The sequence below is a fragment of the Filicampus tigris genome, chromosome 3 (genome assembly GCF_054856515.1).
Source record: "Filicampus tigris isolate MCC_2025a chromosome 3, RoL_Ftig_1.0, whole genome shotgun sequence".
Classification (NCBI taxonomy): domain Eukaryota; kingdom Metazoa; phylum Chordata; class Actinopteri; order Syngnathiformes; family Syngnathidae; genus Filicampus; species Filicampus tigris.
In genome coordinates this window covers 30,791,533-30,805,978 of record NC_141219.1, presented here as the reverse complement: position 1 = coordinate 30,805,978, position 14,446 = coordinate 30,791,533, and positions in this window count along the sequence as shown.

The window sequence follows — 14,446 nt, the reverse complement described above, 5'->3', positions numbered from 1 at the left end:
GTGCGTCGATTTCGGATAAATAGCTGTGAGACAAGCCCCGGAGATCGCCTTGTCGAAATGTCAAAGTTAGACTTAAAAGATTCGGAGCACCGGACTTCCAGTGAGGAAGCACCTCATTTTCAGATGAGGCGAAGAGAATTCTCTTCAGACGGTGAAGCAGGGGCGATTTTAGGTTCAGAGCTTTGGGGGTGCTGCAGCACCCAGTGTCTGGCTGGTTCAAAAAAATTTTTTTTCATTTCACTTAAAGTGATTTAGGATCATTCATTAGATATTTTCAAATTTTCACGTTAATGCTGAAACCACATTCACATAAAAATAAGGAAAAAAAATGGACAGTGTTTTTCACAGGACAGCGACTCACCTCATATAAAACCTCATATGAAACCACAATTTGGCTCTTTTCATCAAAAAACGGGTGTAAGAAATCTGAAACGTAAAGAGGAGTGTGACTCATTTTTTCCATGGATATTTCTGGCTGCTTTTGACTGACTCAAGCAGTCTTCTGTCATTTTGCGCCGCCAGAGAGAAGTCCTTACATGACAGGTGGAGTGATTTGCTTGTTCTGAGATTGACGCTTTATCTGATCTAGGATCTGTCATGTGTAGTACCGAGAGTCTCCATTAGTATGGGGTTCCATTTGTGCCAAAAATATGTTATCTGTCATGAAATGTGTCTATGTTATATGTTATGTGTCGATGTATGTGTTTATTTAGACGTCTATGATAGTGACTATGTTATGTCGATGATACGTGTCTATGTTATGTGCCGATGTATATGTCTATGTAGACGTCTATGATAGTGTCTATGTTTGTGTCGATGATAAGTGTTTGTTAGACGTCCATGTTAAGTGTTTGTTAGACGTCCATGTTAATTGTATGTTAGACATCCATGATGTGTCTATGTAATGTGTCGATGATAAGTGTGTTAGACGTCAAATTTTTTTATTTCACGTTAGACAGCGCAATCTGTCTGCATCCTCACTGCACAATACACTAATAACAACAAACCTATATTTTCTTCTAAATGTGCAATATTTGATGTCATGAATCTTGTTTTTTTTTTCATTTATGTAAGCAGTACTCAAGTTTAGCAAACTTCATACTCTAGGCTATTGTTTGGCTCATTTTGTTCCTTTTTCTTTATCCCTATCCTATTTTCTTTCGTAGTGTACTTTATACCTTACTGTGATGACCAAAGTCAACACCAATTTTCTTACTGGGATTATTTCTGATTCAAAAAGTAATACCAATAAAGACAAGTCAGAGTAATCAGATTTTTTTTAAACGTTATAATGCAGTATTGTTGTACAATAATAAAGTGGCATGATTGTCATACACTGTAAACACTGGGGAAATTGGGGGTGAGGGGCTTCAATTGTCCCCAGTGTCCATTGCAATGATGCTCCTGAAGAAAAATCTTAATTCTGGCAATAAACACAGGTTGTGGCTTGTTACATTGGGGAGTCTCCAGTCCACTGAGCTAAGTTTACTCTGCACCTAAATTTAAAGATGCCATTTTGTTTCAGGAACAAGCAACAATTTCATACACAAAGAAAAATCTTCTAAAATACTGCATGATTTTATTCCCACCAACAGTCAGATGCAATATTTCTCCATCAGTCTCTTGAGTTCCTCCTCCGAAGGGTCAACTGAAGTAGCCTGGCCAATGCGATGGCGCTTCACACCAAAGTCAGGACGTCACACTTACACCCTGTGGCGATCAAACAAAATGTATACAGCTGTGTTTCTGAAAAAAATATATTTAGGGTACACATTTCAAAATATTTAAGCAAATACTTAAGTCTCTCATAACATGTCTTCGTGGTGAACCAGACAAAGTAGATGAGTAGTTTCCACCATACAAATGCATGTACATCAATAAAAAGTGCTGGTATTTTCAATTAACTATAAACAAACAATGGACAACTGTTTAAAAAAAAAGTTAGTTTCATTTCACTTGTGTGATTACTTTACTCAATTTCAGAAACACCATCAGTTCACAGTAAAAATTTTTTAAAAATTATGAAACGAAATTTTAATTCTATGTTTGACATAATAGCGGGCGACTGGCTAGCACGTCCACCTCAAAGTGCAGAGGTCATGGGCCTTACTGTGTGGAATTTGCATGTTCTCCCCATGCCTGCGTGGATTTTCTCTGGGTACTGCGGTTTCCTCCGACATTCCAAAAACATGCATTGTAGATTAATTGGACATTCTAAATTGCCCCTAGGTGTGATTGTGAGTGTTTGTTTGTCTCTGTGTGCCCTGCGATTTGCTAGTAACTAGTTCTGGGTGTCCCCCGCCTACTGCCCAAAGACAGCTGGGATAGGCTCCAGCACGCCCCGCGACCCTTGTGAGGAGAAGCGGTACAGATAATGGATGGATAGTTCTGGGTGCACACCGCCTGCTGTCCAAAAACAGCTGGAATAGGCTCCAGCACGCCCCCGACCCTTGTGAGGATAAGCGGATTGGATAATGGATGGATGGATTTGTCATAACAAGAACTATACAACATTAAACTAACATTTCATTAATTTATATTGTAGTTAAGACATCTTAAATAGTCCCAAACTGTAATCATGGCATTGTATTCAAATAGACAATTCAATGCTACATCTGAAAAGTATTTCAAAGTACTCATTGGATTTGTAATCACAAAAATTGTTATCATGGTCACAGTTGGCGTAGGGGTACACTTGCCTGAGTTGTGTGGGGGCAGCATGGGATCAGTTCCCGCTCAGTGACGGTGTCTGTGTGTGCCTTGCGACTGGCTGATACGCAATTCAAGGTGTTGTCTGCCTTTCGTCCAAAGTCAACCCATAAACATAGCGAGCTTACGTGTAATATGTTTAACATGAACATCATGAATTTAAAACAACTTGATGAAGTAAAACCTGACATGTGATCACAACAAGGGCAGGGAACAGCAGTGGCTATCACCAAAACTACCCAGAGCCTGCAAAAAGAAAAGTGAAAACAATATGACGAAATCTGAACATGCACATGATTGCAAGAGATTGTTGTCCACCAGGAGGCACAATTGACTTTGGAAATAATCCCGAAGGTAATGTGATATGTTGTCTTCGAATATTATCACTTGTAACCCTTAGATTTATTGGAAAAGCGGATTCATGTGGCTAGCATGAGCATGAATCTTAATTGTTCTTTTTGTTTTTTTGCTTGTTTTATTAAAGTTGAATTATTCAGCTTACTATACTATACAGCTTTGCCATCTTATCTTATCTTATAGCAGGGGTAGGGAACTCCAGTTCATCTCTGCTTGAGCACCCCCAAAAACAGGCTGGTTACGCCTATGCGGTGAAGAGAATACCCCATTGACCTAGGTGGACTTCAGGTAAAAAGTCCATCCATCCATCCATTATCGATACCGCTTATCCTCACAAGGGTCGCGGGGCGTGCTGGAGCCTATCCCAGCTGTCTTCGGGCAGTAGGCGGGGGACACCTTGAATTGGTTGCCAGCCAATCGCAGGGCACACAGAGACAGACATCCGCACTCACAATCACACCTCGGGGCAATTTAGAGTGATCAATTAACCTGCCATGCATGTTTTTGGAATGTGGGAGGAAACCGGAGAACCCGGAGAAAAGCCACGCAGGCACGGGAATAACATGCAAACTCCACACAGGGAGGCCGGGGCCGGGATCAAACACACGACCTCTGAACTGTGAGGCAGACGTTCTAACCAGTCGACCACCGTGCCGCCAAATATAAATAATAATAATAATAATAATAATAAATATAAAATATAATGTCCGATGAACAATTCAACTTACCTCTCAGAACGAATTGAGTTAAGAGTATCTCGGTGACTTATGTAAGAAAACAGACAGACGTGCCAGATACTGCACCAAAGCTGCTCATTTCTTGCTCTTTTGAGTCAGACATGGTAAGGCTAATCGTTTTGTGACGTTTTCAGAGGTTGACGTGGGCCTAAGTAGAGATGTCCACCTATATTTTGGGGCCGACTGATCCCCGATATTTACATACAATTATTTTGAATTGACAAATAGTCTCCGGTCCCTCACGTGACTCCCACCAAGACATGAAGGGAAGTAAAGGGCGTCCTGCCCGGATAGCAAAAAGACGTTGAATCAACGTTGAAATATGGTCATGGCCTAATGTTGAATCAACGTTGATGTCTAACGTTGAAAATAACGTTGAAAGTGCCCGTTATGATCAACATTGAAACAATGTTGAATCTTCAATCAGTCTTCAACATTGAAACAATGTTGAATCTTCAATCAGTCCTCAACATTGATTCAACATTTATTCAACTAGATAATTTCAACATTGTCTCAATGTTGAATTTTGAGTCAGTCTTCAACATTGATTCAACATTTATTCAACCAGATCATTTCAACATTGAAACAAAGGTAGAATTGTCAATCAGTTTTCAACATTGCTTCAATATTTATTCAACTACGCCATTATAAACATTGAAACAATGTAGAATTGTCAAAGTAGAATCATTGGCAATTCATTTATAAATGCATTGAAATTACATACCAGTGACATGAATGCCGTGCAAACAGATGACAGGTACAACCCAAATTCCACTGAAGTTGGGACATTGTGTAAAATGTAAGTAACAATAGAATACGATCATTTACAAATCATATTCAAATTATATTTGATTGAATTATTTGATTGAATTATTTCCTAAAAACAAATTTATCAATTTGAATATTACATATCTTGTCTTTGTAGTAGTCAATTAAAAATAGGTTGAACATAATTTGCAAATCCTTGTATTCTGTTTTTATTTGTCTAACACAGCGTACCAACTTCATTGCAATTGGGGTTGTATTACAATTAGTGAACTTGATTTCACTGGTAGACAAGTTTCAGAACTAACAACAACCAAAAAAGTAAGTGTTTGGCATGAATGAGGTATATTAAAAACATACAGATGAAGGTTGCTAGGATGGACACTTCCGTATGATTTACTGCAAGTGGTTCTCAACCTTTTTATATCAAGACATTTTTCGGAGGACCCCACACTTGCAACCGTCATATCTCAGCGTCCACATTTGGCGTGCTGAACATCAGGTTGAGACTGCTTTAATGCGTTCTAACAAACAAACAAAAAGAAGAGACCATTCTAAATTTTACTATTTATTTAGTACAAATATTAACATATTTTCTGCCTCAACAAACAACTGCAAATAGTGGGCTTTCTGCCAATTATCATAAAAGTCTCAATTTCAAACAAAACAGTCGAAAGCAGTTTAACATGAACAAAACAAACAGGAAAACAACTAATTAACATTCCTTGATACACCGCCACTTCTCTCTGGTGCATAACGTGGACATTCTTCACAGTCTCGCTGAATTGGAATTCCATCAACTTGCGGTCAAATTGCCGAACAGCCGCTACAAAAAAAAAAAAGAAACTTGTTATAAGCGTGTCTGTCCATCTATCTATCTAACTTAGAGAGAGAGAGACAGACAGAGAAAGAGAGAGAGAGAGTGTGAGAGAGAGTCGTTTTTACTGTAGCCTACTAGACTTTCACCCAGCCTTAAAGAGCCTAACATAAATTTATGGGTTGAAATTTGTGCCACTAGAAACTGAATCTGGCTAATGTAATTTGAATTTGAATAGCGGAATTTGAATAATTGAATTGAACAACAGAATATGAATTACATAGATTGAATTTTTATTGTTTAATTTGAATATTTAATTTAAAAAAATGAATCTGAATAATACATTTTGAATTCCTCACAAAAATTCTATTGTGTATATTTTTCCATATTCAGTTTTACAAATTCAAATATTTTCCAGACAGATGCCGTTTGCTTGACTTTTCATTCAGTTTCCCGAATAAAAATTTAAATGTTCAATTCTTGCTTTCAGTTCTATCCTGGCATTTTAGGATGAGCAATAGATTGCAGACCTCACAATAACGCCAACATTGAACTCCATGCCTTAGGCATTCGTGATACCTAGTAGTAGAATCAGCGCACAGCATGTATTCATAGACAGTGGGGGGCACTTCGGGCATCATGAGCATCTAGCTCGTACATGTGTGATCCAACACACATCATGCTAACAACTTTCTCTTCCTCCAACTCATCAAACACCTGGATTGCCTCAGATAAGCGTTGTTGTCTTGAAATGACGTTACACTTCAAGGTTGTCGCTCGTCAGGATCACACTTCAGAAAAACGATGATGAATACGAAATGATTTTTTTTCATGGTTTATTTTTTGGTGTTTACTTACTTTACTTAGATTTCATTTGGTATTTTCTGAAATCACACTTGAGCTTTAAGAACGGATGAATCTCCCTCACCATGGAATGACTCATTTATCTATGTAGATTGTTTCGTTTCATTGTGAAGAAAATGCATCCAATCTTGTTTAATTATGCAGTCAAACATAAAATACATAAATTAACTTCAGTATTTGCCAAATCCATCGCAAAGTAGTAAATCTAGTTTGTTGAGATGTTGGCTCACCAAACATGTAGTCTTGCAGTAGCATGTCTTTGGAGGCCTTCTTCTGTCCTTTTCTTGCCAGCCAGTTAAAGAGGCAGGCAAGACTGTTTGTCATGGTGGAGGACAGCATTTGCCGGATCATGTCTGATTGGTCCCTCCGACTAATGCCAGGCGGGTAATCTAAACCGATAAGGGAGAAAACGGTCAGTGTGGAAGTGTAAAGTGTACCATGTCAAATGTATTGAATTGTAAGACCTTTTTATTTCATCTAAACAAACAAGAGATTTGCTAATCAATTAAGTGAAATTAATTTATACATACTAATTATCTTGAAGAAATTGATTATATTAAATAAATATATGGATGATTTTCATTTAGATTTCCGAATTAATTAGTTGAAACAATTTCTATTTACTAAATAGCTGGAATATATTTATTAAGATTATTAGGAGAAATTAATTTGTACATAATCTTGAAGAAATTGATTTGTACTTTTAAAATATACAGTGGGCGGCACGGTGGTCGACTGGTTAGCACGTCCGCCTCACAGTTCAGAGGTCGTGGGTTCGATCCCGGCTCCGGCCACCCTGTGTGGAGTTTGCATGTTCTCCCCGTGCCTGCGTGGGTTTCCTCCGGGTACTCCGGTTTCCTCCCACATTCCAAAAACATGCATGGTAAGTTGATTGGACTGTCTAAATTGCCCCTAGGTGTGATTGTGAGTGCGGATGTTTGTCTCTGTGTGCCCTGCGATTGGCTGGCAACCAATTCAGGGTGTCCCCGCCTACTGCCCAAAGACACCTGGGATAGGCTCCAGCACGCCCGCGACCCTTGTGAGGATAAGCGGTATGGATAATGAATGAATGAAATATACAGTAGTTATGACACTGAGAATTAATTAAGATTACATTATATTAAATTAATTTCTATATATTCATACCACAATGAAAGTGAGTTTTATTTATCGGTACTAGCGTAAATATCTGGATGAGATTGCTTTAGATAACATCATTTTATGGGTAAAATTGAGGCTATCTTTCTCAATCTGTGAATAATAATGATTTGGATTCAATAACTAAAATATGGTGAATTAAGTTATAATTGGTATCACATGACTTATTTAATGTTATTGTCACTTTGTTGCCATAATTTGTCTGTCAAATTAATTTAATATCATGCCTTCTTGTTTTAATATGTTACAGTCAGTTTACAAATTACATTCAACGCAAGTAGAAAGCAATAGAAGTGTAGGTAATATCAAGTAAGAGAAGTAAATATATAATATACTGTAATTTAAGAAAAATACAAGTTTGCATATGTGCACTGTATGGCTTATGGTGTTGACTGGCCTTGATCGCTATTCGCAATCCATCCGCATGTGAACTTTTGTCGACATGACCCAAACCCGTCCCCCATTTCCAAAAGTTTGAAAACATATAAGGCGTGGTCGACTGGTTAGCACGTCCGCCTCACAGTTCAGAGGTCATGGGTTCAATCCCGGCTCTGGCCTCCTTGTGTGGAGTTTGCATGTTCTCCCCATGCCTGCCAGTGTGTGTTTTTTCCGGGTATACACATACACATACACCTACACACACACACACACACACACACACACACACACACACAGACACGCACTTTGGGGTTGAAAATAGTTCTGTCCCTCTCAAAATATCCCACAATCCTACACCATACACCGCCCCCCCCACCCGCTGAAGGAGGAAAAAAAGAGAAGCGCAAACATAGATAGCATTGATTCAACATTGACATTTCAAGTTTTAATTCAACCCAAATACAACGTTGATTCAACGGCATCTTTTCATCCGAAATCCAACATTGATAAAATGATGTTGAATCAACGTTGATTGACCATCACACAATTCAACCGTAAACAAAAACCAACCTCCTTGACCCAAATTCAACGTTGATTTAACGGCATCTTTTCATCAGAAATCCAACGTTGATAAAATGATGTCGAATCAATGTTGATTGACCATCAATCTTCAACCGTAACCAAAAATCAACCTCCGTAACCCAAATTCAACGTTGATTCAACGTCTTTTGCTATCTGGGTGGGCCATATTAGAAAACATTACGGTCTGCACCCGAAAAGTATTGTCATTTCTACGGTGGCCTACAACATTGGAACAACGTTCAACATGGCTTGCTCAGTGCAATTGATGGGTGAGTGGCCGGTGTTGGCAAAAAGTAATGCGAAAATTCATGACCGACACGTTATAATGTTGAGACTTAAACGAAGATCATGGATCCAAGTAAAACACCAAAGAAGCCATCACCTGCTCAGTTTAGAATAACAAGTGAAACGGGCAAAAGGAAAAGGTATGCAGATTTCTGAGTGACATGAATGACAGATAGCTACAGGCTATATATTAGCCTCTTGCTAATATGCTGCTAAGCCACAAAAGATGACTGTATTTGGTCTTTAGATTTGCTAAACTAGCAACTATTAAAGTTGAGGCATGGTGTCATGTAACTAATTTCACCCATAGGCAACCTAGTCTAGTTTATTAGCAACACAACAAGTGCAAATTCACACAGATGTCTTGACTAGGGACATATTTATTTCTACTGCTATATGATAAGTTAAAAACCTTAAATAACTTTGTAGATATAACCCTATGAGGAAAGAGCACCCAAGGGGAGCTCATCCACACTGAGAGGACTGATAACCCACAGCCACCGGGAGCGCCACCATCACAGAGACCACTGGCACAGATTGACCGGCGCAGACCCTACACCAGGGGTCACCAACTAACACACCTGTTAAAATGATCAAGGACCGGAGTTGGTGACCCCTGCCCTACAACACATTGTGTAGAGTCCCCTGGGCCTAAGGAGCCTCCAGGAAAATAGAAGATTACATAGAATGAAAAAAACTATGCTTAGTGCAATTATTTTTTTAAGTTTCCCGGTTATCGTTTATCGCCTACAAAATGGGCATCCGTCATAGGCGGATAAACGGACAGGTCTGTCACATAGACGGAATGTCCAGCTCTATAAATACCTGTTACCAACCAGAGCTGGGCATTTTACTAAAAATTGAGCGTCCGTTATTAGTCATCCGTCCGCAGCGTGGGTACCCTTTCGTCGTCCGTCATTCGCCTTTTTGGGGAAAAAAATAGACCAAGCCTATAGGCCGGTCCGCCTCTGATTTTAAACGGGCTTCCGTCAGCGTTTCTAAACTATTAATGAAATAAAAAATCGACCCCAGACCAAAGACGGTCTACAGACGAAAGACTGATTAAATACATGGGCTTGCGACTATGTTTAGTCCGTCTATTTTACATTTTTTTCCGGTTATTTGTCAACTGACAGCAAAACGGGCGGCGGTCATAGGTGGATAGACGGACCGGTCTGACTGTCACATAGACATAATGCCCAGCTCTGTTACCAACACGTTCCAAACTGCATTCACAATTCCATTTGTGTGTAAAATTAACCAATAAATGGATGAGGGACATTGACTCGATCATGATTTATAAACACAGCACCAGAACTGTAATTTCAATTTCATTTATTGTTTATGCCTTGTTTTGAGAATCTTTGGCTAAGAGAGAGAGAATTTATACGCCATGTGTTGCACTTGGCTAAAAGCACTTGTCAGCATCTTTACCGTAAGATTGCCTCCTAATAATATGGTTTATAGGGGCAGCTTCTGCTGGCTTCTGTCGAATATATAAACCTGTCATTAGAGCCTGCAATTACTATCTTGCAGACTTGTTTCCAGCAGGACCACATGACAAGAGGCTGCACTTTGAGCAAAGAAAAGGCAGGGAGGGAAGTAAGAAATTAATAAAGATAACGAACTCTTCATCCTCATGCCATGCATAAAGTATCAGTGCTGCTCGTACTCACAGGCTAAACAGTCTCCATGCAACCCATATCTATGTCATACAAAATCACATATAGATACACTTTAATAGGCATGGGCTAGCAATCCCTTCAAAAGTAAGCAAATAGATTATAAACAAAATTCAGTCTTGTATGAGAATTAGTGGTTGCACAATATTTTTTTTCCAATGATTTCACGTAGTTACTAAGCTCCGTACCACCAAATGCAAGCCAATGTTAGTTAACAGCAGAAGTCACACTGTATAATGCTTTGTTTGAGATTTTTTACCAGAAGTGAGTGTTTGGCAATGCATCTCACTTGTAGGCAATCAAAGCAAAAGGATGTCTAAATAAGCTAATGGTGAAAGGGTTTATGATCACTCTGAGATTGCACAATTCACTGAAAGTGTTGGAATACTGTGCTATTGCTATTTTTTTACAACATTCATTTGAAAATAAAATATCTTTTGTGTATATTTTTTATAACATTGATAGAAAATAGGGCGGCACGGTGGTCGACTGGTTAGCACGTCCGCCTCACAGTTCAGAGGTCGTGGGTTCGATCCCGGCTCCGGCCTCCCTGTGTGGAGTTTGCATGTTCTCCTCGTGCCTGCGTGGGTTTTCTCCAGGTGCTCCGGTTTCCTCCCACATTCCAAAAACATGCATGGTAAGTTGATTGGATACTCTAAATTGACCCTAGGTATGATTGTGAGTGCGGATGTTTGTCTCGGTGTGCCCTGCGATTGGCTGGCAACCAGTTCAGGGTGTCCCCCGCCTACTGCCCAAAGACAGCTGGGATAGGCTTCAGCACGCCCCGCGACCCTTGTGAGGAGAAGCGGTACAGATAATGGATAATGGATAGAAAATAGTGTTAACATATGCCTGTCTGATAGGGAAGTACATTAAGCTACCTGTCAGTTAAAAGGATCTGATTTTTTTTTTTCTATCAAAGTATTTGATAAAAATTAATTTGATGGTAGGATCAAAAAAATGTTCATTTAGCTAAACACTTACTCTCAGACACAAGCCATTTTGTGATAATTATTTAGGAAAAAGTTTTAAAAGTGTAATATTTTGTCAATATCAGTAAGCACTTGAATGGAACATTTGCTGTTGACGGTCAGAAAATGACATCATGTCAATAACCAACCATTGATTCATTTATTAATCATGACTTCAGAAATGAGGTCTGTAAGTTATTCCTTCTAACATTTGTTTGTGTGTATACATATATATATATATATATATATGTACATATATATATATATATATATATATATATATATATATATATATATATATATATATATATATATATATATATATATATATGTATATATATATATATATACATATATATATACATATATATATATATATACGTATGTACGTCTGTACATGCCTGGACGTCTACCCCAGGCTATACAATGAGTTTCAGGTGGAAGTGATGTCATCCATACCCTTATTTGGTCATGCCGGAAAAGATGGCGGCAGCCTAAAAGCATGTCTGTACATGTGCCTCATTGGAGGAGGCAGAAGTATGATCTCATCCATGCCCATATTTGGGCATGTCGGAAAAGATGGTGGCTGCCTAAAAACATGTCTGTACATGCCTTCAACGAGGCGGAAGTATGATGTCATCCATGCCCATATTTGGGCATACCGGAAAAGGCCGGATGGTGGCAGCCTAAAAACATGTCTGTACATGCCCGGGGTGACATCACTGTTCAAAACATGTCTATACATGCATTGAACGAGGCGGAGGTATGATGTCAGACGATACTCATATTTGGGCATACTGGAAAAGATGGAGGCTGCCTAAAAACATGTCTGTACATGCCTTGAACGAGGCGGAAGTATGATGTCAGACGATACCCATATTTGGGCATTACGGAAAAGGCGGCAGCCTAAAAACATGTCTGTACATGCCCAGGGTGACATCATTGTTCAAAACATGTCTTGAACGAGGCGGAGGCATAATGTCCATATTTGGTCATACCGTAAGGGGGCGTTAATCATAAATGACGTGTTAAAGGGGCGTGGACTAGGAAGTACCAAAATGGCAGACAGGAAACGATGCATGGCAACGTCAAATGGCAGACCGGATGTGAGGTATCGGGGTGGGGTTAGGGGTAAAATTGCGTTTCCGGACTACAAAGGGGTGTGGTTAGATGAGGTATTGGGCGTGTTTAGGGGTGGGGCCGTACTTCAGGACTACACCATGACGTCATCGAAGGGGTGTGGCTAGGGGATCGGCTCTACTTCCGGACTACAAAATGACGCCGTCAAAGGGGCAGTATTTGAACCAGATATGACGTCATAGGGGGCGTGGTTATGCAGGGACTTCCTGTGTGACGTCAACACCTGTCAAATGTTTGACGAAAGGGGAATTGTATACTTTTTACCATTTGAACTACTGACTTTATTTTCAAAACATTTTGCAATGAGATGTATTTTAGTTGTCATGTTGACATTTTTATTTGTATTTTCATTGCTGCTTTTATTGGTTTGACTCTCTTGACTTTTGTTCTGAAACAGTCGTTGCAGTAGAGTTCAGAGGTCGTGAGTATTTTATTTTTTTATACTAAAGTTTTCATTGTAGTTAAAAAAATAAGACATTATATATATATATATATATATATATATATATATATATATATATATATATATATATATATATATATATATATATATATATATATATATGTATTAAAACAATACACAAACTCAAGGGAGATCATAACATTTCCAAGCAAAAAGTACTACCGTTACTACCGATACTATCCTGTATTTACTTTCCAAAAATAAAAAAATTCCCTACCAGTGCCACCTACCATAAGTTAATTAAGCATGCATTCTGATACTCTTATGATGAAAACATTTTATAACATCCATCCATCCATTATCGATCCCGCTTATCCTCACAAGGGTGGCGGGGCGCGCTGGAGCCTATCCCAGCTGTCTTCGGGTAGTAGGCGGGGGACACCCTGAATGGGTTGCCAGCCAATCGCAGGGCACACAGAGACAAACATCCGCACTCACAATCACACCTAGGGGCAATTTAGAGTGTCCAATCAACTTACCATGCAAGTTTTTGGGATGTGGGAGGAAACTGGAGTTCCCGGAGAAAACCCACGCAGGCACGGGAATAACATGCAAACTCCACACAGGGAGGCCGGGGCCAGGATCGAACCCACGACCTCTGAACTGTGAGGCGGATGTGCTAACCAGTCGACCACCGTGCCGTTCCCAGGCAGGCTTTTAGTTTTCGAAATAAAAGGTGACGGCAAAAGTTCCTGTTTGGTCGTCTCTTTAATAGCAAAATACATCCATCCATTTATCTATACCAGTGTTTTTCAAACTTTTTTGAGTCAAGGCACAATTCTTTCATTGAAAAAATCCCGCGGCACACCACCCTCTGAAATTGTGAAAAAAAAAATATTTCAACAAAATAAGTATTATCTTGTTTAGCAATTTTTAATATTGAAGAATGATGTTATATTACGTCTAAATAAAAGTATTTTATAATGTTTCATATTGATACTTACTCAGTGGATAAACATGCGTCACTAATTCGCTTGTCTCTAAGCAAAGACAATTACCTACCTGCTGCTGCTCCTGCTACCTACTGGTATGGAAGAGTACTACAATATAGTAACTACATGATTACGTGCCAGGCACTAGACCACACAGGCACACAAATTAGATAATTTCCCACGGCACATCTAACAATATCCGCAGCACATTGGTGCGCCACGGCACAGTGTTTGAAACACCCTGATCCATACCGTTTATCCTCACAAGAGTCGCAGGGAGTGCTAGAGCCGATCCCAGCTGTCATCGGGCAGCAGGCAGGGAACAGCCCGAACTGGTTGCCAGCCAATCGCAGGGCACATAGAGACAAACACACACACACACTCACAATCACACCTAAGGGCAATTAAGAGTGCCCAATCAACTTACCATGCATGTTTTTGGAATGTAGGAGGAAACCGGAGTACTCTGAGAAAACCCACGCAGGCACGGGGAGAACATGCAAACTCCACACAGGAAGGCCGGGGCCGGGATTTGAACTGCGAAATACAGTATAGTTAAATACATTGTATATTTAAAGGTATGTATGGTTTTAAGGCAATGAATAA